Genomic DNA, 15052 nt, shown 5'->3' on the forward strand with positions numbered 1-15052 from the left:
AGTTTAGACTGCTACCTGTGCACCTGATAAGTTTAATTATTTAATGTACAGACAAAATAAATTCATTTTATATATAAACTTTATTTTAAATGTACAAAAATATTCAGAAATCATAAGTAGGAAACCCTTTCAAAACATGAGCAAAACAACTACATTATTTCAAATTAACCTGTGTCAACTCTGTCCAGTTTATTTTACACACCACATCATGCCAAGCAACTATGATTATTAAAATAATAAAACACTCTAATATGAAAGTAAATCTATAAGCAAAAGCTGTTACAAAACTAAAGCAAAGACCATATGTGCAAGTATCATTCATAAGCATTATACATCTACATTTACTGTAAACAAGCTTAATCTGTCTGCGAGTGAGGGTGGTCGAGATTCAAGAGTAACAAAGCAGGAGTGGAGTGCCAGGTGTTTGGAGGCTTGTGGCATAATGAAAGTACTTGTTGTGATTATTGCTAAAGCGTGTAGTGTTACAACTGGGGTTGAAATGTCCTCAGGAGCCACAATCCCGAGCTTTGTTTCACCAGCATTACGGTCGTATTAGTTGGCCTGACCCAGATAAGAACGTTGGATGCTGTTACAGGAAGTTGGATGCTCCTCTGTCGTTAGACCGCTCCTGATGAAAGGTTCCCTTTTCACTTCCTGTTGGACTGACTGCCTGGAAGGTGAAAAGATGTAAAATGCTGATAAATAATATACTTTTTAAATAACATATATATATTTTTTTCTTTTAAAATTGACATTATGAGAGAACTGAGGGGTAAAGTGTGACTCATGAAAATAATATCACAATAGGGCTTTTCACACTTGAAATCATTAAACCCTCGTTTTTCTAAATCTGGGTAAATGGAATCAGAGGTAATTTGATTCATGTTTCACCCTGTTCATACTTTAACCTGCATTAATAATTAATAGTGTGTGTTGGGGGCGATTTGGGGACCTCAATGGGGTTTTACAGCCCCTACTTCATTGGACCGAAGAAAGGTGGTGGGTTGCGGCCAATCTTGAACCTGCAAGTACTTAACCGGGCCTTACACAGACTCCTGTTAAAGATGCTGATGTAAAAACGCATTTTAGCGAGCGTCCGACATCAAGATTGATTTGCGTCGGTAGACTTGAAGGATGCGTACTTCCCGCTAAGGAAAGTGGGCATTCGCATCTCGATGACTGGCTAATCCTAGCTCACTCTCAGGATGTGTTGTGCACAAAGGAACCTGGTGCTTACGCACCTCAGCCGGCTAGGGCTTCGGGTCAACTGGGAAAAGATCCTCCCGGTTCAGAGCATCTCTTTTCCCGCCATGGAGTTTGACTCAGTCTTGATGGCGTGCCTCACCAACGACCGTGCACAGTCGGTGATGACCTGTTTGAAGGCGTTCAAACAGAAACTGTTTCAGAGGCTTCAGGTGCATATGACATCCTCAGCAGTGGCCCCACCGCTCGTGATGATGCATATGAGACCGCTTCAGCACTGGCTCCAGACTCGAATCCTGAGATGGGCATGGTGCAGCGGGACACATTGTGTGGCCATCATGCTGGTCTGTCGCCGCCTCTTCAGCCCTTACACCGACCTCACATTTCTATGGGCAGATGTTCCCCTAGGGAACAAGAGACAGTAGAGACTCCACCAGGTGGTCCAGCTTATTTGGAGTCAATTCTGGCAGGCACAGGTAGACCTGTTTGTTTCCCCAGAATCCTCCCAATGCCCGCTTTGGTATGCCCAGACCGAGGCACCACTCGGTATAGACGCGTTGCCACACAGCTGGCCCCCTAGACTACAAAAATGTCTCCCAGTGAGCGTACGTGCACAGACCCTGCGCAAGTACAGGGAGGACGAGGAGCAGGCCGTCCTAGTAGAGCCATACGGGCCCACTAGACTTGGTTCTCGGACCTCACGCTCCTCATGTCATCGTCACCCCCCCAGCGAATTCCCCTGAGGAAGGAACTTCTTTCTCAGGGATGGGGCACCATCTGGCACCCGGGACCAGACCTCTGGAATCTCCAGGATGGGACGCTGAAACCTAAGTGGCCTACCACCCGCCGTGTTAGACACTATCACTCAGGATAGGGCTCCCTCTATGAGGTGCCTGTATGCCATGTAGTGGCGTCTGTTCACTAAGTGGTGTTCTTCCTGAAGCAAAGAAAAAAAAAAAGAAGAGAAATAAAGAGCCCCCGGAGATGCGCAGTCAGAATCGGTGCTTTCCTTCCAGCAGGAGAGGCTGGAGGGACGGCTGTCCCCCTCTACCTTGAAGGTGTATGTAGCCGCTATGTTGCTGTGTTCCCTGGATGACTTCCTCCTAGCCCTGTGGTAGACAAGTTTGCGGAGAAACTCACTGCTGGCTCAGTACACGTGCCAACTAAGCCTAACCCTGGGTTATCTTTTTATATGCATATTCGCGATGTCAGTAACAATGATTGGATGAATACTTGTGACGGACACAGCAGAAGAAGAGCTCTAAAATATCCATATTTTATTTGAAAGGAAATTGATCAGATTGTGGTCAGAACAGGCATTGTGGATGCACTTTCCTGTTCGTAACATTACAAACATTAAGATAAAATGATGGACCACTCAGGAAGTAAACAAAGTGGATCATATGTGCAATAAAGAGGATAACTGACTTTACACAAATGCATCAAAAGGAAAGACTCACCGCCAAATGCAATATGGACACTAATGACGAGTCTAATTTCATCAGACCTCACAGTGGAGTCGATATAAAATGTTATTTGAGACAAGATAAACAGTTAATGTAATTAATAGAAAACTAGTTGGAAAGCAATGGTGGAAGAGGAATAGGGTGAAAGAAGACAGAAAAATAAAGAATGGATAAGTGTGATATGTGATCAAATAAACAAATGACTGAATACAATACATTTGATGTTTACATGCCCTAAACCTGGCTGTAATACTGCAAATGTCATCATTGTAATGTCTTTTACTGAATAGTTTAACAGTAACACATTACAAAACTTCTGAGATAGAGGTACTGTACAGAACAATATGAACTAATATTCACTACTATTAACACAGGAAAAAAAAAAGACTTAAACAGTCAAAACCAAAGTACTATTCATCATATATAAAAAATATAAATGCATACAAATGACACCTTTGATACTCTTTTATGACACCAGGCTTTGATGTCATAAAGACCCTTAGCTTCGTACTACTTGGCAGCTGTTCCAATAAAACAAGAACAATCGAACAAACTAAGAGGAAGAGTTCAGGTGTTCTTATCTCATGTCAAATAACACCCCTGTATTTGCATTAATAATAATCTCTCCCCCCAATTTCCTCTCCTTGTTCAGCTTTCCACCATGCAATCAAGGTTAGCTAAAAATGCTAAAAGATTCTGTAACTTAAGCTTTCCCCCCCTGAAATCAAACACTCTGGGAACACCAGTAACCTTAAACTAAAAGATTTCCATTAAACATTCTGTTTTCTTTGTGACTCATTCGGTTTATCGTACATGTTTCTTCTTTCATCACATTTGAACAAACAATGCCAACCAACACAACAAAGGGTTTGGCCATCAGACAGAGTGACACTATGTGGGCATGAACAAAATACAGTACTTAAATAATAAATAAAACAATTACAGAACATTCTAGAGACACACAACAACGAGGAAGAGGATGTTAAAAAAAAAGGGCTCTCAAGTGCACCTATCACTAGTGATAAATCAATGTACTGGGCAGGCCAACTAATCAGCCATTGCTATAACCGTGCCAATAACATTGCCTGTTTTTGAGTATTTTTGAGTGAATTTTGTGTCAATATTGTGTAAAATAAGAGCTCATTTGAATTTATTTTATATATATTTGAATGTATACATAGATAGAGATGGATGAATGGATGGACATCGGCAATCATTTGGTTCATAGAACAAACTTTGATTGACACATATTGCTCTGTAACTGTAAAAAAAAAAAAATATATAAATTTAGCCTAATAAATGTATTACTTGGGAAAACACTGTAATGCATAATGCTTTATAATTACACAGCATGGTCAAATCACAGCATTTAGTAGTCAAATATTTTAGAATAACGACCATTGTCCATGGCGACACTGTATAAATGACCACTCAATAGTTGATAAGTAACCATGTAATAAGTGGCATAACATACAGCCAGACGGTCGTTATCTCAAAATAACCCCCTACAAAAGTATCCTGATCATCCTGTCAGGGTTTATTCAAGATAATGTCCAGTTGGCTGTATAATATCATACCTTACTTAATAAAAGTGAATGCTCTAAATTTTGATTGGCTGTGCAGAGTCGGAAGCCACTGTAAAATGGCAACATTTGAAATGGATATTTCAAACACTAAATTCTTATTGGATGAGTCACATTCAAAGCGGTTGTTAATTACTATAATTGAACACCTGTGACCACAACTGCTATATTCACTTCCACTGTAAGTGCCTCATTGTAGCATAGACTTTTGCATTTTATCTTAAAGAAAAGAAGGAACGAGTCAAATTAATATTTAGTGGTAATCAATAAAAAAATAAAAAATTATTCCAAACCTTTTCTGTTTAAAGTTATATCAAATTTTTACAACTCTACCCTGATAACCCAAAAAATGGCCGAATTTTTTATTTTTTTTACTCTAAACGTTTTAACAGCTCAAATAATACATAAAATATTTATGTAAGTGCTTTTATAAAATTATAAGCTTCACATTTCAGCATTTGAACCCTCCAAAAATTGGCCCCATTCACTTCCGTTGTAAGTGCCTCACCATAGATCATTTCAAGGACTATTCGTCGGTTTAATGAAGTGACGTTTTTGTTCCTTTAACATTTCCTACTAGCTCATTCTCATTCTGGATATGTGCAGTACTAACAACTGTAGCACACATCTTTTCTCTGGTCGGTGAAAGAAATGTATGCCAACTAATTGTAAGTTTGAGAGGCAGGGCTCTAAAAGTGACTGTAGATTGCTTGCATTAGTCATTTACTATTACATTTAATCATTTTGCCGAAGCTTTTATCCAAAAAGCCTACCAAAGTAGCAACACAAAAAAACAAATCCTTTCCTTGTCCGCAGGTCACGCAGACAGTTTCATTAGACGGCTTCATTGATAATAATAGCAGCAGTGCAATATTCCCAAACTCTCCGAAGAGGAAATAATTATAAGGATCTAAACTCACATAGACATGCTCAGTATCAACATCAAGTCTGGATAAGACACTTTAGGTAAAAGTTTGATGTTCTTTGAGAAAATATGTTAACCGGTAATGATACCAGAGATGTTTCAGGAATAATTGCATTCTTATTCTTTTGTTATTGTTTACATCCTTGAAACGGTCTTGCAAAGAGAAGTTCTTGATTGAACTTTATTTCCATTGAACACGTAATATTCCTCTAAGGGGCTTAACATTGCCCTTAATGGCACTTTTACCATGGTAAAAATCACAGTAATGTGCAGCCTGATTGCTTTAGTATAATATAATTTAGTATAAGTGCTTGCACTGATGACACACACGACATATGGTGCACATACTTATGTAACAAGGGTGTATTGTACAGACGACATGTGATGTATGCATACAACACGTCAAGAATATGTCACAGAACCGACACGTTGACACTTAATGGGATTCTCAGGGATAATCATTAAACATGGGTGGAATTAGTGTCTGATCCCTTAGATAAGATAAATACAACTTTTGTTTGAGCGATGTGTTCAAGATGTCAGTATTGATGGGAATGCTGACACTCACTCTGTTGGCTGGGCCGTCCGCTCGAGACCCCGCCCGAACCAGGCCTGCTGACACTTTGCTGCGGCTCACTGTTGGAGAACATGGGGGCGAGCGGGGGGAGACGGGACCTGCCAGTGTTGCCTGCGTCACTGTCAGGGCTGCAAGGAATCTTTGGCTGGCATGCAAAGCGCATGATCTGCCCGCTGTGAGAAGAAAACCAGATGACAAGTTCATTTACATTTGCAATTTGATTTTGAGTTGTTTACAATGACAGACTCATTTGAATCCAAAAGTTTGCATTTCGCAAGGTGTTTGTGTCTGATATAGGTCTATGAAGCACAATTTCCATTTTTCAAAGACAGATCCATGTATTGGATATGTATTATTCAGGGTAGCCAAAGTTACACTATTGATAACAGTTACAGCTATTTAACAGAGCATAAAAACATTTACTGTTTGAATTTCATGGGAACAATGGCATAATTAGAAAAATCGAGATTGTGACGCAATTTCACGTTTTTCCAAAAACAGCCCATTGCAACTTCGAGTTGGCCACAGTGACTAGCAGAGTCATTTACATCTGAAAGTTTGCAATTCACAAGGTGTTTGTGCCAGAAAGACATCTATGGAGCTTATAGCACCATTACTTTTTCAAGCACAACTCAGTATTAGATGTGTATTATTTAGGGCTGCCAAAGTTCATGCCTTAACTTACGAGATAAGTCAAAACTGTTTAATAAAGTTAGTTATTAATAGAGAGTATTTTGACTGGGAGCCCTGTACACAAACACTTGGGGCAAACTCCAAAATAGTAATGGAAAGTTCTGCACGGGCAAGCACAAGTTTTCTGTATTCTTCCACCCTTAAACTTTGGTGCACAACTCACTTTTAGATGATAAAAATGGGTAGGGATGGAGGAAACGGAGCCATATCTAGAGTCCAGAATATAGGTGGGCTCTTTCGATAAGCAATCACCTAGTAACCACGCAGCATGGTAGTGATATAAACAAGACTTTTATTTAGAAAATACAAAATGGTTTTGGACTCAGTAACAAAATTATGAAAAATTAAAAACAATTACTTCAATACACGTATACAGTGATGAATGTGTTTTCAAGCATCGAGATAAAATTCATTATTTTTTGTAAGCATTTTAATCATCCAGATACATTAAAAAAGCCTCTTAACTCTTGAAAATAAATGTTGGAATAAGTCTAGAATAATTGCTTATTCTAAATTCTTTTTAAAAAAGAAGCAGTGAATCAATTATATTTTACTAAATTAATATTACATTTTTCCAAGAAATCAAAGAAAGAAAACATAAAAACATTCAAAATAGAGAAAAATCATGCAGACCCCTTTGACTGAGAGAGAATAATGTAATAAAAAAGATATTTTGACATTTTAACTTCAAATGTAGTACTTGATATTCATGACTTAAAAAAAAATTGAAAACTATATCTGAAAACGTTTTTTTATTTGTATTAATAACTATTTATATGTATTCAAGGTACAAGTATTTTAATACATGCTAATTTGATGGTAAAATCACCTTACGTTTTTAAATTAAATATTGTGGCAGGGTGGAGGGCGGGGCCGGGTTGTGATCCTACACACTCGGTCCCGTATTAGGCTAATCAAGCCTCTGAGGTATAAAGGTCGACTGCAGAAGATCGTGGGGGAGAGAGAGATCGTTTACAGACATGTCCGTCATGTGTGTTTATGTTGTCTTTTAAGTTTATCATTAAACTATTATTTATATTGAAAAGCCGGTTCTCGCCTCTTCCTTTCCATTGATCACTTTACAAATATATTTAACATTTTTGTAGAAAATTCTATAAATATATAAATGTTTTAATTTATAAAACCAATGTGGAGAAATATTCAATTTCTACAAACTTGAAACATATTTTTAATTAGATTTTTAAATGATTTCTCAAAACCCAGTTACACAAACACTGAAAAATGGTAAAAATGTTTTGACTGTTCAGTCAAATGTATATTATACAATAATCTCACTCTGTTTTTGCTGAATCTGAACATACAGTAGTTGAGTCCAAAAATAAATAAATAAATAAACAAACTCATAAATAAATAAATTAATTAAATATTACATAATTTAACATTTTTAAGAAAATGCATATTTTTGGTATGGAGTAACCCAAGAAAACCTTTTGAAATTTCTGACTCAATATGAAAGTAATGATTAAGGTGTGTACACTCACGTGTATTCAATGTGCAAGGACATTTTTTTATACATTCTTCTTAATGGTTACACCACTTGACAAGTCATTATATATATATATATATATATATATATATATATATATATATATATATATATATATATATATATATGTATATGTGGTGCCTTGCAAAAATATTCAGACCCCTGACCAATTCTCTCATATTACCGAATTACAAATGGTACACTGAAATTTCATTCTGATTGATATTTTATTTTAAAACACTGAAACTCAAAATCAATTATTGTAAGGTGACATTGTTTTTTTTTGTTGGGAAATATTATGAAAATTAAAAAAAACTGAAACATCTTGCTTGCATAAGTATTCAACCCCCACACATTAATATTTGGTAGAGACACCTTTTGCTGCAATAACTGCAGCCCATCTGGCACCAACAATCATGCTATGGTGCAAATCACTGAGATCACATTTTTTCCCCATGCTGATGGTTGATGTGAATATTAACTGAAGCTCCTGACCTGAATCTGCATGATTGTATGCACTGCAGCCACACTGATTAGATAATTGCATGGATGATTGTTGGTGTCAGATGGGCTGGTTTGAGTATTTCTGGGATTTTCACACACAACAGTCTCTAGAATTTATTCCGAATGGTGCAAAAAACAAAAAACATCCAGTGAGCGGCAGTTCTGTGGATGGAAATGTCTTGTTGATGAGAGAGGTCAACAGAGAATGGACAGACTGGTTCAAACTGACAAAGTCTACAGTAACTCAGATAACCACTCTGTACAATTGTGCTGAGAAGAATAAAATGCTATTATGAGATGCAGGTTGGCACTGTTTTGGTGGCACGATGGGGAATTTCACAATATTAGGCAGATGGTTTTAGGGGGCTTTCACACTTGATTCGATTGCCTGTTCCGAACCCGAGTTCGATTGCTCCCCCCTCCCCCCTGCCCCCGATGGACCGTGTTCGCATTATATATTTGTATCCGAACCGCGGTACGCTTAGCGCCATCAAGCTGCAGCTGGTGCGTAATCGTGTTGCTTGATAACCGCTGAAATGAAAAGGCGTCAAAATTCAATGAATAGACTTGCTCGGTTCACATTTGTTCTTCTTTTTTAACCTTTGGTTTTGTTTTTAACATCAAGATACAGAAACACACTTAGCGTCTGTCTGCCGCAAAAATACTGAAATCGCTCAAAAGACAGCGGGCTGTCCGCCGAAGACAATTTTTGCGAAGGCAAGCAGAAATCATCTCTCTGCTTGCAGTGCGTGAAGCGTCAATCCCGCTATTCGTCAAGGTAAGTGTATACACACACACACACGCAGCACGCACGCATCGAAAGTAAACCCTTTCCGCTCATTTTGAAAGTGACGCGTGTGAGACTGACGACCAAATTATACGCCATCAATAGCGGTTCACTTCCGCGGTTTGGTTCGATTGCGTTCATATCAGCAGCGAACCGCACTGGAGTTCACATGATCCGCACTCCAGACCACCTTTTTAAGCAGACCCGAAGTACGGTTCGCGGGTGCGCACCCGAGTTCGGAAGACAGCGTTCACATCATCCAAACGAACCGAACTCTGACGTCATTCGAACCGGGGTGCGCACCAAAAGTGCTAGTGTGAAAGCCCCCTTAATATTGTGGCTGATCGATGAACATTTATGCAGAAAATACTATTTATTTCTTTAAAAAAATTATGAAAGCATTGTGGACACAAATACTACATTTCTACAAACTTGACACGTGTTGTAAACTATACATTTTTAAAGATATCTAATTTTTAGGTGAAACTTACAAACTGACAATGACCCATATACACTTGACCAGATGCTCGATGGCAGTGAAATATAGCTTTATCCATAAGAATGTGCTGCTCGTGTGTCCAAAGGGTCATTACATGTCCAGTTCTCCAGAAGTCAGGTCTAATAGGTTGGATGGGGATTTGAGAAGGAAGGAACTTGAATCAGCCCTTTGTTTAGCAGCTGTTTGAAACTCATGTCACAGTGGCAATGCTGACTCAAGGTTCGATACCTCGCTCCAAGCCCCAAATTCCTCTGGTCTCTCTCCAGCTCACTGTCTTTCACAGCTGAGTTACACACTTGATAACACCGGATCCCCAGGACATTTACATTCTAGATATGCCTTGCCACATTGAGCAAGAAATGTCACACCAGTTCTTTAGACCTACTGTTAGTGTCAATGTTACCTTACATTGACAAACCATGCAACTTTAGATAATATTTCAAACCAATCAAACCACACATACACAACATTAACAACTCCAGGATACAGTATGTTTTCAGACAATGAGACAAACGGCTGTGCTGGAAAGGTTATGCAAAATGTAGATGAAGCCAAGTGAATACATTGCATGTAATTTAAATCTACCCATAAATTGGACATGGCCATTTTAAGACCGGAGTTTGCGATGGACGTGAGAGCATACATTGTGCAGGAGAGCTCCCGGTTTTGTTAATCGGAAGAGAATACTTTGGGATGCATATGGATTGCATGTGTGAAGTTTGACCACGTTCTGTACACACGTGAGAACTGGGTATGTCAACTTAAAATTAATCATATCTTGTTTAATTATTTATAGCACAGAGTGATTTCATGTTTAGTGAATAGTGTTATACGTATTATATGTGAGAACATGTGTAATGACAATTCTGTTGTTTTAAACTGTTGTACATGTCCTTAAAGCCTGGTTAAAAATAAGTACAATTCTGTGAGTTTAAGCATGTGTTGAATGTATAAAATGCTGTGAATGATATAAGCATGTACTAAGGTGATGTATGCTGAAGCATATGGGTAAGCTAATGTTCTGTTTTTATTTTCTTTTGACATTGGCCTCATTTCATTTGTTATATTTCATTGTACCTTATTTCATAAGCACAAAGTTTTTGTATTTTCTTTATTTAAAAAAATAAATAAAATAAACGGCCCCATCGACCGCTGTTTTCCTTGTTTAAAATAATTTTATGAAATAAAACAGATAAAACCCCAAAAATATATTTTTGTGTCCAGTGTGGTTATTTGCAGCTCTCCAGCAACATAGAAATTCACAGATATGGAATCTCTGTAATCAATAGTTTCACCTTTTGCCATGTAAACCTTGAAACTTGAGCTGTAAACTTATTAATAAAAACCACTCACTTAGGGTGTGTTCACACTTGGCAGGTTTGGTTCGATTAAAACGAACTCTGGTGCGATTGCTCTTTTAGTGCGTTTCATTTGAGCAAGTGTGAACGCTGTCACCCGAACCTTGGTGCACACTAATCAAGCGAACTGAGACCGTCTGAAAAGCGTGTCTCGGTCCTCTTCCAAACGAACTCTGGTACGGTTCGATTGATATATGAAGGCAGCATGGACCAAAGACATCTAAACGGACCAAAAACAGGAAGTAATTAGCCTAATACTGACCTCAAGCATACCTGGTTCTTCTCATCATGTTGCCATTATAGTTCGGTACTGGCGTCGGAACCGCTGTCAGCTGTCCTTGAAGCATAGCTTTGTTTGTGTGTACAACAGAGGAATTCCTGGCACTGTTTTGACTCCTTTACACATTTTATTAACTCTTCGTTTGTTCTCAGCTGGTAAAAATACCACCATATATACATATATAAATATAATGAACGCATTTTGCCCAGCAGACAGCATTGTTTTGGATGTTCCATAAGTTCCTTAAAAAAATATACGTCATAAAAGCTGTCCAATCAGGTCGTGACTTTTCCTTGATGCCTTTGGTTTTGTAAGGTTAGGTCCGGTGTTAAAAATGCCAGCGTGAACGCTAAACGAACCAGGACTAAATGTATCATTTTCATTTAGTCCTGGAGGACCAAGAGAACCAAACTACAAGTTTGTGTGAACACACCCTTTAAACAAAATAGGTGTTGCTCATAAGTTTTGAATCCGGACTTTAAAATCTGAGTTGTGTGCACACACGCACATACCCTGTATCATGCAAACGCTTGTAACCTGTGAAAGTTCAATTTTGATCATTGATGTAATCTGATCATTTAATCATGGAAATAGGTAAAAAAAAACACAACAAGCACAAATGAGCGTTTATAGCCAAGTTCAGGGTCATTTCAAGATCTATGCACTATGTGACGTTGTTTTTGGGCTAGTTTTAATGGGGAGCATCTGTAAGTAACAATATTGGACATGCAACAAAAACAGAATATGGAGAATGGCATATTGTTGTTTACTGCAGATGATGCCAATTAAAACGAGCCCAAATACAACATAACACACAGTACAGATCTAGTTAACATAGATCATTAACTTGGTTAAAAACATAATATTTCCTGGTCAATTACACATTAATAACAGCCACCAACATACTGTGCAACCCTACCAATAAGACCTGATATACAGATGGTTTGGGCATGTTTTATTTAAATTACTAAAAGCAGACATGGGCTGATTTACATTATTTCATATTAATCAACATTACAGCAAAGGAAAGAACAAATGTATGTGTGTATGCAGCTGTTGTGAAGTTGCATGCTAACATATGCGTGATAAGACACACAAAATCTCAGCCTAAATAGGTGGAAAATTTCAGACACATTAGGTAGGTACCTTACTGCGTGAGAACACAAAGAAACTATTATTGATAAATGAGACCCACTGTTGTGGACTATCAAAAAAATGGCAATTTTGGCCTAATGGAGACTCAAAATGGGAAGCAAACCAACCTGTACAAATGGCTGTTTGTGTCATTCTGGCCCGGCGGAGGGATAAGTCTCTCTGGGGACCCCACAAGTCCCGACTCCACCGAGGAACGCCAGCATTCCGAATCGGTTGCTAAACGGACAAAAAATAACAACAAATATCACACATGCACCTCGCACACGACTGACATCATTAACATACACACGCCACACTAAGGGACCTGTAAGCATTTCACTTTCACAAGGAATTGTGAAGTAGTCTAAGAGAGAGCCGCCACATGGTTGTCAATCGTACAGAAATTGAATTAGGCCATAGAGTGCAAACATGCTAAAAAAATTAAAAAAACTATTTTAGTGCATGCACTACCAATATTTAAAAAAACTTGAGATAATTAGCATTTATACTGCTACATATCAGTCTTCTGGTTTTGGTGAGTACAGAAAGGGCAAAAGGCCGTTTGATATCATGCTTGGATGGTAGCATTCACAAACTAACTCTCGCCTGCAGGGACTGAAACCACATCAAAGTGATTTCATCAGGCAGTGCATTTGAGATGGAAGAGTGGCATCGGGGAAGGCAGAGAGTAGCTTAAAGGCTCCGGAAATTTAATAATTTCAGAGAAACATGAAGATTTATTAAGTTGAAACCGTGATGTCATTCTCCTGAAGAGTTATAAAACAGTCATACAGGACAATAAAAGTCTAAAATTACATTATGAAAAGCAAATTGTATCAAATTTTAAGATAAAAAAAAAAAAAAGGAACTGGAAAATGGTTATAGGTTGGGGCAAGTTGTCAGATTGGGAAGTTGTCACAAGGGCAATATCTTTGTAACTAAACAGTTAAAGCTAAACTAGTGTCCTCGCAAAAGTATTAAGTTCCCTCAAAAAAGTTTTTCATACATTTAGAAATAAAATGTGCACTCTTACAATAATATATAATGTATTATAATACAAACAATTAAAACATTGTCATATTTCATCAACATTATATCATTATCATCAACACCTGATCTTTTGTGATAGTTAATTATTACATTTCTGATATGGCTAAATGATTGTGAACTGCTCTGCAACAGCTGCAAACACACACAACGCCCCTCATGCGTGGAGAAAATACAACAGTGTTTTCACTCTGAAAGATGCAGTGCATGCATTTAGTTAATTGAATCGTATTCTGTTGAAGTTTGATAATCACATTAGGTAATATCACGATTCCCATATTTCCACCCCCAAATTTAAGACCTCTTTAACTGACAATTAAGACTTTTGTTGTATCATTTAAGATATTTAAGACTTTTTACGATCTTAAATTTGGGAAAACTGACTTTTTAAGGATCTGCGGGAACCCTGTATTACTATATATTGTAATTAAGATTAACTAAGTTTAATAAATGCTTAATAAGTGTTGTTTATGGTACGTTCATGTTAACTAACTTATAGTAAAGTGTTACCAAGTTTTGTATTTTGTAGTTTTGGATGTTCCTGCAATAATTTTATATTCCCTAGCAAAAGTTTAGCATTTCCTCGCAATAGTTTCTTTGTGTTCCCTCACAATAGTTTAGTATTTCCTCGCAATGGTTTTGCATTTCCTCGCAATAGTTTTGCATTTCCTCGCAATAGTTTTGCATTTCCTCGCAATAGTTTTGCATTTCCTCGCAATAGTTTCTTTGTGTTCCCTCACAATAGTTTAGTATTTCCTCGCAATGGTTTTGCATTTCCTCGCAATAGTTTTGCATTTCCTCGCAATAGTTTTGCATTTCCTCACAATAGTTTAGTATTTCCTCACAATAGTTTTGCATTTCCTCGCAACAGTTTTGCATTTCCTCGCAATAGTTTCTTTGTGTTCCCTCACAATAGTTTTGCATTTCCTCGCAACAGTTTTGCATTTCCTCGCAATAGTTTCTTTGTGTTCCCTCACAATAGTTTAGCATTTCCTCGCATTAGTTTTGCATTTCCTTACATAAGTTTTATATTTCTTCGCAATAGTTTCTTCATGTACTCACGCAATCATTTTGCATTTCCTTGCAATAGTTTCTTTGCGTTCCCTTGCAATAGTTTCGCATTTCCTTACATAAGTTTTATATTCCCTAGCAACTGTTTTGCGTTTCCTCGCAACAGTTTCTTTGTGTTCCCTCACAATAGTTTCACATTTCCTTACATAAGTTTTATATTCCCTAGCAAAAGTTTTGCATTTCCTCACAATAGTTTTGCATTTCCTCGCAACAGTTTTGCATTTCCTCGCAACAGTTTTGCATTTCCTCGCAACAGTTTCTTTGTGTTACCTCACAATATTTTCGCATTTCCTTACATAATTTTATATTCCCTAGCAAAAGTTTTGCATTTCCTCACAATAGTTTCTTTGTGTTCTCATGCAATATTTTAGCATTTCCTTGCAATAGTTTCTCTCGTGCAATAGTTGATGCATTTCCT

General features: G+C 37.7%; 1 pseudogene; it reads right to left on the minus strand.

Annotated features, from left to right (window-relative positions):
- Positions 1-130: 130 nt before the first annotated feature.
- Positions 131-15052, minus strand: part of LOC127639761 (lisH domain-containing protein ARMC9-like) — a 63362-nt pseudogene continuing 48440 nt past the window's right edge.

This window comes from Xyrauchen texanus, chromosome 48 (genome assembly GCF_025860055.1).
Source record: "Xyrauchen texanus isolate HMW12.3.18 chromosome 48, RBS_HiC_50CHRs, whole genome shotgun sequence".
Lineage (NCBI taxonomy): Eukaryota > Metazoa > Chordata > Actinopteri > Cypriniformes > Catostomidae > Xyrauchen > Xyrauchen texanus.